This window comes from Macaca fascicularis, chromosome 14 (genome assembly GCF_037993035.2).
Source record: "Macaca fascicularis isolate 582-1 chromosome 14, T2T-MFA8v1.1".
NCBI lineage: Eukaryota > Metazoa > Chordata > Mammalia > Primates > Cercopithecidae > Macaca > Macaca fascicularis.
In genome coordinates, this window is record NC_088388.1 from 87,266,652 (window position 1) to 87,280,219 (window position 13,568).

Genomic DNA, 13,568 nt, shown 5'->3' on the forward strand with positions numbered 1-13,568 from the left:
ACAGCCAATTTATCAAGACAGGGGAATTACAATGGAAGAAGAGTAATTCACTAAGAGCCAGCTGTAGGGGAGATGGGAGTTTTATTATCACTCAAATCAGTCTCCCTGAGCATTCAGGGATCAGCGTTTTCAAAGATAATTTGGTGGGTAGTGGCTTGGGAAGTGGGGAATGCTGATTGGTCAGGTTGGAGATGGACCCATAGGGGGTCTAAGTGAGCTTTTCTTGCTGTCTTCTGTTCCTGGGTGGGATGGCGGAAATGGTTGAACCAGATTGCTGGTCTCGGTGGTGTCAGCTGATCTATGGAGTGCAGGGTCTGTAAAATATCTCAAGCACTGATCTTAGATTTTACAATAGAGATATTATCCCCAGGAGCAACTTGTGGGGGGCAGGAGGGTGCAGACTTTTGGAGCCAGAGGCTGCATGACCCCTAAACTGTAATTTCTAATCTTGTAGCTAATTTGTTAGTCCTGCAAAGGCAGACTGGTACCCAGGCAAGAAGGGAGTCTTTTCGGGAAAGGCTATTATCAATTTTGTTTCAGAGTCAAACCATGAACTGAATTACTTCCCAAAGTTTGTTTCACCTATGCCCAGGAATGTAAAAGGACAGCTTAAAGGTAAGAAGCAAGATGGAGTCGATTATGTCTGATTTCTTTCACTGTCATAATTTCCTGTTATAATTTTCACAAAGGTGGTTTCACTTCTATGTAAAATTGTAGAATCGTGGTAAATGTGATAGGAACTTTTTTCTGAGAACAGAAATGATTTCTGATGAGTTATAACTCAAATACCTTATCAAATAATCGCTCAAACACCATACCAGAGTTGTTGATGTTAGACAACTCTTGGTCAAGTTCCCAGGAGAACAAAGTAGAATTTTCTGTTGAAGGTTTATCGAGAGGTTGCATTCCCCAAAATTCAGTATATGTTAAAATTATGTAAAGCAAAAGTGAGTTTATATACAAAACACAGTCTGTCACTAGGTTCCCATAATTAAAAGCAGGTTTACAGAGAGGCAGCATTACTTAGCAGTGGTTCTCAAAGTGTAGCCTAGGACCAGGGGCATCAGCATCTGTCTTAGTCTGTTTTCTGTTGCTAGAACTGAATACCTGAGACTCGGTAATTTAAAACAAAGAAACTTATTTTTTATAGTTCTAGGGACAGGTAAGTCCAAGGTCAAGAGGCCACATCGAATGGGGCCCTTCTTGCTGGTTGAGACTCTTTGCAGAGTCCCAAGGCGGTACAGGGTATCACATGGCAAAGGGGGTCATGAGAGATGGTCAAACTAGTGCTTATTACATACCCACCCTCATGATAACTAACGCTGGATAACTCCATAATCCATTAATCTATTAATCCATGAAAGATTCATCCATTCATGAGGGCACTGCCAATCACTTCTCAAAGGTCCCACCTCTCAGCACATGACTTTTGGGGGACAACCTATATTCAAACCATAGCATTCTGTCCCTGGCCCCCAGAATTCATGGCCTTCTCACAATTCAAAATATAGTCATTCCATCCTAGTAGTCCCAAAAGACTTAACTTGTTCCAGCACCAACTCAAAAGTCTAATGTCTCATCTGTGAGTTTGTGAAATCAAAACAAGTTATCTACTTCCAAGAGACAATGGTGGGACAAGTATAGGGTATACACTCCCTTCCCAAACGGGACAAATAGGCCAGAAGAAAGAAGTAACAGGCCCAAGCAAGTCAAAAACCCAGCAGAGTAGACCTAAATTTTGAGACTGGAGAATAATTTTTCTTGATTCCATGTCCAGCATCTTGTGTACACTGGGGGATGGGGTATTCTGGGAGGCCTCAAGGCACCATGGTGCCCTCAGCTTTCCCAGGCAGGTATTGCATGCTGCTAGTGGCTCTACTGTTCTGGGGTCTTGGTGGCGGTCTGGCTCTTACAGCTGCATTAGGCATTGCCCCCAGCGGGGCTCTCTGCAACAGCCCCAGTTCCACTGTTCCACTTGGTATTGCCCTAGTGGAAACTCTCTGCAGTAGCTCTACCCCTAGACAGTCCAACACATTCTTCAAAATCTAGGTGGAGGCTGCCAGGCCTCCAAGCTCTTGCATTCTATGCACCTGCAGAATTAGTACCACATGGATACTGCCATGGTTTACCACTTGTACATCCTAGAGCTGCAGTATAATCTGCACCTGTGGCTGCTTGAACTACAACTGAGGGCGCTGAGGAGCAGTGTGCTGGAATGCAGTGTGCTGGAATGCACAGAGTAGAGACCCAAACAGCCCTGGGCAGCAGTCCATCCCCCAGAATCATTCTGCCCTCTTAGAGCTCAGGGCCTATGAGGAAGGGGCAGCCTCAAAGATCCCTGAAATGCCTCCGGGGTTTTTAATTTCATTGTCATGGATAGCCTTTGGCTTCATTCTATCCATGGTGACCTCTTTAGCAATCTCTTGAACATACCCAAACACCCCTTTCACTCTCAAGATGGCCAGGCTTCAAATTTTCTATTTTTTTTTTCTATTCTGTTTTTTCTTATAGATATAAGAAAAGTGGCTAAAAGTAGCTCATTTAGCAGCCTAAATGCTTTTCTGCTTAGATAGTCCTTCCTCCAGATATCCTAGCTTATCACTGTTGAGTTATGCATTTCATGAAGTCCTAGGACATGGGCACCATTTAGCCAAGGTCTTACCCAGTTTAGAGCGGCAATGGCCTTTACTCCAGTTTCCAATACCTTGTTCCTCATTTCCATCTGGGACCTCATCAGAATGGTCTTTTCTGTTCATATTTCTATCAGCATTCTGATCATGACCACTTAAATAATCTCTAAGAAGTTTCAGACTTTCTCTAGCTTTTTGTTTTTCTAAACCCTCGCCAGAATCAGCCTTAGTGCTCCATTCACAGTGATACAAGCTTTTTCTAGCCTGCTCCTCCAAATTCTTCCAGACTATTCATTACCCAGTTTCAAAGCCATGTTCGTATTTTCAGATATTCACTATTAGCAACAGCCCTACTTCTTTGTACCAATTTTCTGTGTTAGTCGATTTTCTCTTGTTATAACTGAATAACTGAGACTGGGTAATTATAAAGAAAAGACCTTTATTTCTTACAGTTCTGGAGGCTAGGAAGTCCAAAGTCAAGGGGACACAACTGGTGAGGGTCTCCTTGCTGGTGGGGACTCTGCAGAGTCTTGAGGTGGTGCAAGGCATCACATGGTGAGGAAGCTCATGAGAAACAGAGAAACTGGCTTTTATAACACATTCACTTTCATGATAATTAACTCACTTCCTTCATAGCCCATAATCCATTAATCCATGATTGGATTAATTCATTGATGAAGGCAGAGCTCTTATGACCCAATCACCTCTGAAAGGCCCCACCTCTCAACACTGTTGCATTGGTAACCAAATTTCTAACACGTGAATTTAACACATACATTTTAGTGGACAAACTATATTCAAACCGCAGTAGCATGCCCTTGGAATTTGTTAGAAATGCAAATTCCTGAGTCCCGTATCTACCAAATAAGAAAATGTCTGTTAAATCCCAGCAATTTGTGTTTTAACAATTACCTTTGAGAGGATCCTGATATAAACTAAAATTTGAGAATCACTGGCTTACATATTAACGGCAAGGACTCCAGCTAGACTACCTCTATTTGAAGTCTGGTTCTGACACTCAGCAGCTGTTTAATTTTGAGAAAGTTATTTACTTCTTTTTGTGCCTTGGTTTTCTCATCTATAAAATATTTGTAATTATATTCCCAATGACTGCTACCTCACCTGGCTTCGAGAAAACTAAATAAGATAATACAGATCTCTGTGGAGATTTGACTACATACATGTATTACTATGTATATTTCTATTGGAAAATTTTCCTTAGTAATTAAACAGTAGGTTCCAAATCCAGTTCAGTGTAATCCTAGCAATCTGAATAACTCCTAGCACAAAATAAATGTTCAAATATTTGTTGAATAAATGAATATTATGATTGATATAAATGTATCTATAATTCATAATATTTGGCAAAGAACAGTATGATTTCTATGTTCTCTGCCTCATGAATAAATTGGAAAAACTATGCTAGAACACATATCAAAACTAAGATCTTAGAGGAAGAATTTGATATATTAATATTTTGCCATGTGTTTGCTATTGTATACACTTCTGTAATTAGTAGTAATGATAATAATCATCATAATTTTATTTACCACTTTACATTTTACCAAAATAACAAACATATGTTAATATTATCCCATTTAATCATCTCACAATCGTACGAAGAAAGTATTACCTGATTTCTATTTTATTTCTGATTAAATTGAGGTTCAAATAATTTGTTAGAGAGCAATGCCTGTGAAAGAAAAAGGAGGGAAGGAACAGGAATAAGAAGAGAAACTCTCAGGTGACAAGGTAGTTCTCTGACACCTGAGAAAGAAGGAAGGAAAGAGGACTGGAGAGAAATAGGCTTAGAGATACACCTCTGGGATAGCTTCGGCCAGCCTAGCAGGGAACTCTGGTGCAAAGACTGCCCATAAGGGAACTTGGCTTAAGCCCAAATGGCCAGGCCTGATACCTGTGCTGCACTTAGCAGTTGGCCTTGATTGAAAAGCTGAGGTGAATCCTGAAGTCACGATGGCTGGAAGCTGTCAGCAAAGGATACCCCTATGGCAGGTGCTCTCTGGAAAAGAAATGGGAGCAGAGCGCCACCATGACAGCCACAGTGGGGAAACTTCTGTTTGAAATTGTGGGTTGATTCAAAGCATAAAAAGGAGGCTGGACCATTTGTTCAGGCCTTATAATGTCCTGGGTACTGTACTCTGTTTCTGTCCTCCTGATCTTCTAGGTAGATGTCAAAACTCTCTTTCCTATGACCTCATGCTCCTGCATTCATCATTCATTATAATTACCTGAGTGAATGACTATCTTTTCCACAAGGCTCCATGCTCCTTGATAGCAGGACTATATTATTTTTGTATATCAAGGTTCATCACAGAACCTGGTCAATGTTTACTCATTTATTCACTCAATAAACTGAGTAAAAGAAAGGAAAACATATAGGAAGCTAAGCAGGAAGAAAGGCAGAAGGAGAGAATAATGAAATTTCTGTGCAAGAAAACTCAGCTAATTAGACCTTACTATTATGGTGGAAGAAAAGAAATAATAGGTTTGCTTTGGTAATGCTGCCCAGCTTGGTTGATTGCACTATACCAGTGTTTCTCAAAGTTTTGTTCTCAGGACTCCTTTGCATTCTTAAAGGATATACAGACCCCAAAGAGCTTTTGCTTATATAGTCAATATCTGATAATATTTACCCTATTAGAAATGAAACATAAAAAAATAGAGTATTGACGTATTCATTTAACAATTAAAAAATGAAAGTAACACTCTTGAAGATACAGCTATAGTTCCAAAACAAACAAACAAAAATTAATGGGAAGAGCAACATTATCTTACAGATTTGCAAAATCTTCAATATCTGACTTAATGAAAGAGTGCTATCTTATCTACTTCTGCATTCCATCTATTGAGATAAGTTGCTTTAGTTGAATATGAAAAAACCAGCATTATACAGATATATAATTGAAAGTGAGTAATGTAGAGAACTCCTGCAAGGATCCCCATAGGTCCTTGGAGCACATTCGGAAAACCTCTTCACTAGAATAATTTTCCACTCTGAGATCTCTCACTGACAGCTGTCTCAAAAATATGTGCCCTTTGTCATAAGGTAAAGAGGGATGGGCAGAGAGTGTGGTTGGATGACTTTGGCACAATTGCAAGAATGGAAAACCCACAGAAAGCATAGCCCTTACAAATTGTGGCTCACTAGTGTTACTTTTGTATATCAGGCATCTGAATATTCTAGATTTATTCAGTTAAGATATGTAAAAAAAAAAATAGGGGAACATTTTTTAATGTGATGGAATAAGAGTTTATGATATTAGAAAAATAATAATCATGCTTTCTATTTGAATAGTTTATTTTCAGCTGCATAGTACATTCACATTTTATGTCAACCTGAGAGTCATCTTCCAGATATTATTACTCCCATTTTACAAATAAGGAAACTGAGGCTCAGAAAAGATAAGTGACTTTTTAATAAAAATACTACTGGTGAATAGAAAGCTGATAACCAACAAGACTTCTGGCTTTAAGTCCAATTGTTAGAATGGAGTTAAGAGAGTGAGATTTTGTCTAATTATTGATGCAATCAAATATAAAATCAAGAAAAACAAAGATTTTACAAGTGAGCTATACACATGATGCATGTTGAGTCACCTGTGGAACTGTGAATTACTGAGATAGTCTCTACTGTGTGATCCCATTCTCACTTCACTATTTCTGTTAAATAAACCAAGTTTTGAAATGAAAATTTTGAGAAGCATTATTGTTTGCTAATAGATGAGGATTATCCCATAGACCACACAAGTAAGAGGAACGCTGAAGAGACAAGGACAAACTTCATGAATGTGTCCACTTTGCTCTGTTTCCACCAATACCACTCTGGTCCAATATGCCATCATTTCTTGCTGGACTATAGCAATTACTTTCTAATTTCATTTTCTTTTCATTGAATTTAATGCACAAGCCAGGAACCTAAGTGCCTTCCTTGGTTCTTGTCTCTCCTGTCTCCCACCCCGTGTCTGATCAGTGGGTTTGACTGAGTCTACCATCACCACTTTGATTTTTTTAATTTAAATGTGAATCATTAATTCCCTTGCTTAATACTCCTCAGTAGGTTACCTTTTTATCATGTTTCAATAAAATCACAAGACCCTACATCACTGGCCCCATCTATGCCTTTGATCCTCTAGTTGTTCACTATCCCAGGAATCTGCTTTCTATTTGATCCTCAAACCGTCTAGACTTCTCTCTTCATTAGCTTTTCACTTTGTTATTTTTCTCTGCCTGAAATAATTCATGTCATTTTTCCAAAAACTGCTCGTTCTGTTTGTGAAATTCTCACTGATAAATATTTTATCTTCTCAGAAAGGCCTCCACTAACCATAATGTTTATGGTGGCCTTTTCCAGCTATTCAATTTTATCACTATCAGCTGAAGAATGCAGAAGTTAATAAATACAGAAAAGAGAGCTTTGTTTCTCATAAAGGGTTGCAGCTTGCAGGGTGGCCATTCTGACAGGCTGGGAACTGTAGCCTCTGGCCAGAAGCCAGAAACAAATACTTTGAGAGTGGAAAGAATAAGACAGGGATTTATACTGAATGAGGTGGGCAAATATACATATTCAATAAGCTATAGGAGTAGTCATGAATATTTATGAAAAGAGAAAGATGTGCATGTGCCATTTTGCTCCATGCTTCTCTGTGGGACCCATGTGCAAAAACCGGGGCATTAGCACCATCTGAGGGTGGAGTTTTTAGCCTTCTCATATCAAAAGGTGAAGCAGAAGACACAAAAACCCTCACTACTCATCTTCCTGTAGACTTCCAGAACCGCTCCATGGTAGGTGGTCTCTCATCAGGAAGGAATGCTGGTTGGTTGTCTTGTTGAAACTGCAAAAAGAAGGGGCAGCATCGGGCATTGGTTGATATCAGTGATGGAGTGAGTATTTTCAAAAGGCTGGTTTCTGTTTAACCCAGGGTTGTCTAATCTTTTGGCTTCCGTGGGCCACACTGGGAGAAGAAGAATTGTCTTTGGCTACACATGAAATATGCTAACACTAGTATATTTCTGATGAGAAATTTTTGATGAGAAAACAAAAAACAAACAAACAAAATAAAAACCTTTACAAAAATTTCACAACGTTTTAAGAAAGTTTACATATTTGTGTTGGGCCATATTCAAAGCTGTCTTGTGCTGCATGTGGCCCATGGGCTGTGAGTTGGACAAACTTGCTTTAACCCTTAGGAAAGAAAGCTTAATGGTGGTTAGGAAGCAAGGGGGTTTAACGAGGCATGTCCAACTTCCCATTCCATTGTGGCCAGTAACTCAGTTTTCAAAGTTTCTCTGGGATACCCTGGGCCAAGAAAGGGTCCATTCAGTCCATTGAGGGGCTTAAGTTTCATTTTTGTTTTTCATCATCCTATTTGTTTCCAGGTAATATTTAAAATTGCCTGTAATTATTGCATTTTCTTGTGCATTATGTATCTGCTTTACTGGAATATAAACTCTATGCAGCTTGAGCCTTGTCTGTCTTATTCACTACTGTATCCCTAGGACATCATAGGCGCTCAATAGTATTTATTTAATGTTGATGAAAACTAATTACTCTCCAGGTTTAACTTTAACAACAACAACGACAAAAAAGAGTAGGTTTATTGGGAGCAAATTTTCGTTTGCCAAGCATTTGTGTTGATAGATGATAAATTTTATATTTCTTCCTTTTTTTTTGAAACAGAGTCTCACTCTGTCATCTAGGCTGGAGTGCAGTAGTGTGATCTCAGCTGTAGCTTCTGCCTCCCGGGTTCAAGCCATTCTCCTGCCTCAGCCCCCTGGGTAGCTGGAACTACAGGCGCCTGCCACCATGCCTGGCTAATTTTTGTATTTTTAGTAGAGATGGGTTTTTGCCATGTTGACCAGGCTGGTCTCAAACTCCTGACCTCAAGTGATCCACCCACCTCGGCCACCCAAAGTGCTGGGATTACAGGCACAATTTGCCCAGCCAAATTATGTTTCTTACCTCATGCTGTTCACCTTCAGAGATATTCATCTAGCACAGGGACTTCATTTTCAGAGATATTTATCTAGCACAAGGGATCTGGGGAGCCCCAGCAGTATCAGGGATTTTACATCAACATGCTAGTGTGAATCAGTTTGGAAGCTCTGAAAGTTGACCCTGGATGACTTTACATATATTTAGCTTGCTAACTTCAAGTCAAGTTATAAACATGCGTTGGGCAATCGGATGTTAAACCCTATGTCAACTGCATTTTATCTTCAAAGTTTTGTAGTGTGACTTGACTCCTCTTCTCCTTATAGGCTATTGCCTAGAGGGAAACATGAAGTCAAACAAAGTAAATTTTAAACAAGCAAAACTGTGGAGAGTCTTGGCATGAAGAGAGCAAAGCTGGGCCAGCAGCTGGTCTGAGGATGGCAGGTTTAAAGGTCAAAACTATCAGTTTCTCGTAGTTGAGAGATTTCATTTCTTTTCCAAGAATCAGATAACTTACCCAAGTAATGATAGGGGAATATTTAAAATATTGTATTTGCATAATCAGTTGCAGAAATCAGGCTCATTAATACATGACTTGTCCACTTTATTTTTTATTTTTATTAGAGACAGTCTCATTCTGTTGCCTAGGTTGGAGTGCAGTGGCATAGTCCACTGCAGCCGCCAGCTCTTGGCCTGAAGCAATCCTCCCACCTCAGCCTCTCAAAACACAGGGATTATAGGTGTAAGCTGTTGCAACTGGCCTCTCCTTTCACTTTAAACACAGAACCCTTCAGGCGGATAGATAGATAGATAGATAGATAGATAGATAGATAGATAGATAGATAGATGATAGAAAAATAGAAAGAACGTGAATAAATAACTTTGCTGCAGATAATAAAGACTAAGGTAACAGAACTCTGAGGAATAAAAGACCTCATTTTCATTGGTGCCTACTCCGTTCTTGTCTTTGTGTCTTCTACTTAATTATATTTATATTTATATTCTATGATGGAGACATAAAATTCTCTAAATTTTACTTAACATTACACCAAGTGCATTTTGCCATTGTGCTGTAGTTGTCATTGTTCTTTTCCTTGACTTTCCTTTTCCCTCCTTTTCTTGCCATACACACCCTGACAAGCAAGGTAATGTATGTTCACTCCCTGGTGTGTATCCTTCCCTCTTTTATAATCTTACCTAGCCATTTACAAATATGCATAAGAAGTAGGGGACACATTATTTAAGGGCACAGATTCTCGAACCAGAATGCATAGTTTGAATCTTGGCACTGACCCTACCTGTGTGACTTTAGGAAACTTACTTATCTTCTGTGAGCTGGTTTCCCCATCTGTAAAACCAAGACAATAAGAATACCTATCTCATATGGTTATAATGAAGTTTTAAATAATTATGTGAAAACACACTATTATTAGAACAATAGTGTCATAGAATAAGCACTGTAAAGGTGCTATTATTATTATTTTGATGCATATGTATATGGATTTTTGTGGCTTTTTATTTTCATGAAATGGGAACATACTATATACATTTCTCCTCAACCAAATTTTCTTTCTTTCATTAATTCTCCTTAACCTGATTTCATTCTTAACAAAATTCCTCCATTCTTAAAAATACATTACAGAGATCCCTTGACATCAAGAAATTGAATTCATGTATAGAAAATAGCTGATTGGAATTTAAAGTCTGTAACACATCTATTTAACCATTTTCTTATCAATGGACATTTGGATTATTTCCAGGTATTTTAGCATTATCATTTTTTGCCAATGCAAACAATGTTTCAATTAAAATTTTTGAACATATATCTTTCCTACAGATTCTTTTATTTCTATAGAAATGTGATGAGAACTAATTGCTAGGTCAATAGACATTGCTAGATTAAATGTCCAGAACAGACTTAGCTAATCACATTTCCACCAGGAATATCAGTCCTCTCACGTCCCACCTGACCTCTTCCTCAAACACTTCCATTCTCTTCTGAGCTACTTTAAACGTTTTTTAATTTAACTATTTCAAATTGTTGAAATATTTAAAATAATTGTTCTTTAATTTTAATATTGTGTCTCTGAAACACCTAAAACCTAGTTTTCTATATGATGTGATATATAAGTTGTCTTTTCATCTAGCCCGTGGTACCAGAACGATTTAATAAATAAATATTATTTTCCGGCCAAGCAAGGTGGCTCACGCCTGTTATCCCAGCACTTTGGGAGGCCGAGCGGGCAGATCATGAGGTCAGGAGATTGAGAACGTCCTGGCTAACATGGTGAAACCCCGTCCCTACTAAAAATACAAAAAATTAGCCGGGCGTGGTGGCGGGTGCCTGTAGTCCCAGCTACTCCGGAGGCTGAGGCAGGAGAATGGCGTGAACCTGGGAAGCGGAGCTTGCAGTGAGCCGAGATTGCGCCACTGCACTCCAGCCTGGGTGGGGGACAGAGCGAAACTCCGTCTCAAAATTAAAAAAAAAAAATTGATAAATAAAAAATAAATAAATATTATTTTCTCTCTAAATTTCAGTAACAAATTCTGGAGTATTTTGCTGTTTTGTTTCAGCAATTAGCTTTAAAGCAAGTTCCGACACTATTCTTTTTTACATATTTCTTAGCTTTTCTCTGGCATTTTTCCCCTCCATATAAATTTTAGGATCACTGTTTCTGTTTTCAAAATTTTTTATTACTTACAAAATTGTATATTTTTATTTAATGACGCATTTGATGGATCTAAATTTGGATATATATATTTTTAAAAAATATCTTGGGATGTATTCATCTACCCTGATATTTTTAATTTATTAATTTCATCTTTTATTAGTTCTAATTTTTTCTTCCTACCTTGTCTCAGCTTATTTCTTCTATTCTAATTTGTTAACAGTACTTAGTGACTCATTTTCAATCCTTTCCTTAAAAAATAAAGACACATTAGGCTCTAAATTTTCTTCTGAGACAAACTTGCATCCCACAAGTTGTAATATAAAGTGCTGCTTTTCCTTTGTATTAAAAAGTTTAATTTAGGTTTGATTTCTAGCTTGTTCTATAGGTTATTAAGGAGTCAGTTGCTTATTATAACAAGTTTTTATTATAATTTATTTTCTTATTTTAGTAGTTTGTTTGGAGAATGTGGCCTATAAAATGCCAATATTTAAGATTTTATTAATGCTTTCTTTGTGGCAAAGTTAACAACTGAGTTTTATGAAATGAACGTATAAAAAATTACATTTTACTGCTCAACAGGCCTGTGATATACACTCAATATGATTGGATTAAATCTCTTTATGACCTTGTTTTTTTTTTTTTTTTTTTGGTCTATTTTAACTTTCAATTCTGAAGGAGTAATTGAAATCTTTCAATGTAGCTTCACTCTAACTTTTCACTTATTTAATTACATGTTCTTAATAGATTTGGTTGCTATGCTAGTTGGTACACATCCATGTATGTATATTATATCTTGTTTGAAACTTATACTTTTTGCCTATTCATAAGTGTTGCACAATAGCCCTCTCCTCTGGAAATTCTGCCTAAGCCAGCCTCAAATGTTCTCTCAAACACTTGCCAGCTTGCCAGTGCTGGGTTTTATCTCATTCCAGCATCTAGTTAAGATTGAGTTTAGAAGGAGAGAATTCTAGGAATGCAAATTCATACTGTTATTAGGTGCCTAATGTTTTTAACTTCTAATATTTTTTTTTCGTTTTTTGGCTTCTATAATGTTAACAGGCCTTCTCACTGATGTAGGGTACAGATTACTGACAACAGTATTATTAATAAACTAGGAGGAATAAAGAAATATATACACACACACACACACACACACACACACACACACACACACACCCCCCATACCTGCTGCCTCTCTCCATACTCTCACCTTTAACTTAATTTATTTTATATATATATATATTTGAGATGGAGTCTCGCTCTGTCGCCCAGGCTGGAATGCAGTGGCACGATCTCACCTCACTGCAACCTCCACCTCCCAGGTTCAAGTGATTCTCCTGCCTCAGCCTCCTGAGTAGCTGGGATTACATGCACACACCATAATACCCATCTAATTTTTGTATTTTCAGTAGAGACAGGGTTTCACCATGTTGGCCAGGCTGGTCTTGAACTCCTGACCTTGTGATCCCCCTGCTTTGGCCTCCCAAAGTGCTGGGATTACAGGCATGAACTACTACACCCAACCTCATTTTTATAATAACAGTTACTGTTTATTAAGTGTCTATTATCTATAGACAATACATATACATTCACACTGTCTAATCCTTACAGGTGCACTATAAGGCAGGCATTATTTACTTCATTTTGGAAATGAAAAAGTGTTCCAAACAAAGACATTAAGCATCTCAATAAACATCATGCAGTTAATAAGTAGCTAAACTAGAAAGCTTGGTTGATTTTCAGTTTATGAAAAGTCAGATACCTGTTTCTTCCCAGTACACCATACTGTCTTACTTGTATACAGACTAAAAAGATATTCTGGTTATACTGAATAAATGGTCATCCATTTATAATATAATAGGTATAATGCTTTTTTAATCTTAAAAACTGTATTTATTCAATAAATATCTATTCAACATAAAGTACCTACTAGTAAGCGTTGCAGCTACTAATCAAGAGGAAATGACAATAGAATAGGTATTTTTGGAAAAAAGTTCATTCAAATGGGGATATGTCTTTGAAGTACCTGTGGGATATAATAATGGAATTGCCTAGTAAAAGGCTGGGAATATTGGTGTAGGACTCGGGAATGGTCATTCAATCTTGCAATAAATATTTATTGAGCATCTACTCTCTTCAAGGAATAGGCAGACAATGAGAATACTTAAAAGGTGTTCAGGCTACCTTAGGCACTGGCTAACACAGTTTTTATTAGTCATCACTAAATAAAGGAGAACTGACGTTATAAGCATAGAAATCGCCCAAAGAAAGCCTATATCATGCAGGGGAAAAGGGGGAAAGAAAGGGCTGAAG